Source organism: Vombatus ursinus, unplaced genomic scaffold, assembly GCF_900497805.2.
Source record: "Vombatus ursinus unplaced genomic scaffold, bare-nosed wombat genome assembly UNPS02015175.1, whole genome shotgun sequence".
Classification (NCBI taxonomy): Eukaryota; Metazoa; Chordata; class Mammalia; order Diprotodontia; family Vombatidae; genus Vombatus; species Vombatus ursinus.
In genome coordinates this window covers 26,565,723-26,568,664 of record NW_020954953.1, presented here as the reverse complement: position 1 = coordinate 26,568,664, position 2,942 = coordinate 26,565,723, and the positions used below count along the sequence as shown (strand labels likewise).

General features: G+C 42.1%; 1 protein-coding gene and 1 pseudogene across 5 annotated transcripts in view; both read right to left on the bottom strand.

Annotated features, from left to right (window-relative positions):
• LOC114031420 (protein quaking) overlaps positions 1–2,942 on the bottom strand; it is a 193,290-nt gene that overhangs the window by 67,093 nt on the left and 123,255 nt on the right. The gene's annotated exons all lie outside the window — the stretch shown is intronic.
• On the bottom strand, positions 314–587 carry LOC114031422 (annotated as a pseudogene).

Genomic DNA, 2,942 nt, shown 5'->3' with positions numbered 1-2,942 from the left:
GGGGGAGAGACACAATGAATGTAATCTTCCTCCTCATCATCGCTGGTACCCGCCCGTCCCTGGCCCTTCTTGGAGATCTTCCTCTTGACCCTGCCAGCCCAGCCACCCCCGTAGGGCGAGCGCAGGGAGAAGTCGATGTGCTTCTGGGAGTCGAGGCGCACGATGAAGGAGGGGATGTTCACCACCTGCTTTCGGGCTCTGATGTGCCTCTGGCGGATGAGCACGCACGCGGTGGATGGACTTGGCCAGGCCCAGCTTGAAACCCTGCGTCTGCAGGCGCCGCTCCAGGAAGTCCTCGATCCTCGGGCCCAGGATGTAGTCCAGCTTCATCTTGCCCTCGTCCAGGACGCAGATACCACCAGACGCCGCAGCAGGGCATTGCCTTCAAAGAGCCGCTGCGGGTCTTTCTCGTCCGTGTGAGGCCGCTTTGCGGATCTTGGCCAGCCATACCTCGCGCTTGTTGTAGAGCCCGTACTCAGCCCGTACTCGCCAATCAGCTTCAGGTCCTGCTCCAGGCGCGACTTCTCCAAGGGCCGCTGCGGCGTCAAGCACGTCTTCCGACACACCCAGCTCCTGGAGACCGGCATCTTGGCGGAGTAGGACGGTCTGGCCCGCTCCTCTTACATGCTTCACAACAAGCTGGGAAAAACGAGTCATCTCATCTTTGCATCTAATATCAGATACTACTATGGGAACAGGCAGTCCAAACTGGCTGGACTAGCAAGGAGTCCTAACAGAGGAACAGTGTTGGGAGTGGCGCGTTGTGAAAGAGGGAGGGAGAAGAGGAGCATAATGCCATCAGATTAATCAATGCCACAATCTCAACTACCACTTCCTATCAAAACCAAGATGGAAACCAAAGGGCTGGTGTGCCCCAAAGCCCCAGGAATAGCAACTCTCCTTAGACAACTGTTAGTAAATAAGCAGTTATTAAGTGCCTACTACTTGTCAAACACCATGCTAAGTACTAGGGACACACAGAAAGGTAAAAGATAGTTCCTGCCCTACAGGAGCTCACAATAGTTACGATAACATGCAAACAATTGTGTACGAACTATATATATACATACACACACACACACACATATATATACATATATATCTCGAAAATAATCTAGAGAAGGCAATAGAATTAAAGGGACACAGGGTATGCTTACTGCATTTTTTTTAACTGTGATTTTAGCTAGGACTGAAGAAGTCAGGAGGCAGAGATGAGGAAGGAGAACATTCTAGGCATGGAGACTATCCAATAACAACGCCTGGAAGCTGAGAGACTGAGTACCTTCTTCGTGGAAGAGCAAGGTCTGTCTCACTGCATAGAAGAGTATCAAGGGTATAAAGTAAAAAAAAGGTTAGAGAAGGAAGGCAGCCTGTGCTAGATCTTAACAGACTCAGAATGCCAAACAGAAGGTTTGCCAATGACACACAGGTAAACCTAAAAGTTCAAGGAATAGTACAGTTGATTAGAACACTGACCCGGCTTCAAAATCGGGCTCACTGTCATCACACAGTGAAATACCTTTACAGAGATGGGACTTCCTGCTTGCCTCTGCACATGCTAGCCCTTCCTTTCCTTACCATTAACAACTAGGAGCCGGAAGACAAAATTTTCACCAAAGTTCTTGACGTTGTCAATGGCTCATCATCAGAAATGGATATGGTTTTATCAAAGGAAATGACACTGAGGAATATGCATTTCTACCTCCACTCTAAGGAACACTGGACCTTTCCATCCGCTTTAAGACTAAAACATCCTGTGTTTTTTCTTACATTTTAGAAATTCAGCTCCTTTAGAGCCAGTCTTGATTTTCTATTTGTATCCCCAGCACTTAGCACAATGGTATTTTGTACGTACCAAGTGCTTAATAAATGCTTTTTTCATTCACTCACTGAAGTAATCAATATTTGGATACTATAAATTCATAGTTAACAGATTAAAAAAGGAGTAAGTTATAAGAGGCAGCCTGACATAGTGGGTAGATAGTTGGATCAGGACTGAGACAGACCAAATACTACCTCCTACACAAACAATTCTGTGATGCTGAGCATAATCATTTAATCTCTTGGTGTCCCATGCAGCTCTCACAGAGAGGGCATAGACCTGCTTTAGTTGAGAAAGTTACTCCCTTTGACCTCCCTACATCAAACAAATCATAGGTAATGTCAAAAAGAGAAGAGTAAGACGTAGATGTTATGTAGAAGCAAAATACAGGCCGTACTAAGTCTTCCTAGATACATGAACCTCTTATTTCTTTTGTGCTTAGTTTGCTGTTTCTCTAAGAAGTGCTCATCATATTTTAATTTGTATTAAAATAAACTATTATGTGACTACGGCCTGGCATATTTTCCTCTTTTTTTTTAAAAAATGTATTATCTAATAGTTTACCTATTGTTCTAGTTTTGGTTTAAAATAAACAAAAACAAACAGCTCCAATCTCTAATTATTTGTCTTTTTTTTCCTTTCAATTTTGATAATGTTTTGGACTGGGGGAATTTGGTGTTTAGGGTTTGTAAATGTTAGTTTTCTTTGTTTTTTAATTGTAGGTCTAATTCATTGATCTATTCTTTAAGTGTGTTGTAGATATGTTGTGTTTGGAAGCAAAGCATTTTCTTCTAAGGACTGTTTTGGTAACATTTCACCAATTTTGGCATGTCGTCTCATTGTTATTTTCTTTGATGAAATCATCTTTTCTTTAATTTGTTCTTTGATCCCAAAATTCCTGAGGATTGAGCTATATAGCTTCCAACTAATTTTAGTCATTTCTTTAATAGCCTTTTATTAAATGTTTTATTAAATTCAATAAAGGATGTATTAATATTTTTTCCTTCTTTCACTTGAGGCCTTCATGTGCTAAACATACCCTCTATCTGCTTAATTCATAATTTGTTTATAAATGCAAGTGAAATGAGATATAAATAACATTTTAAAAATTCCTCCCTAG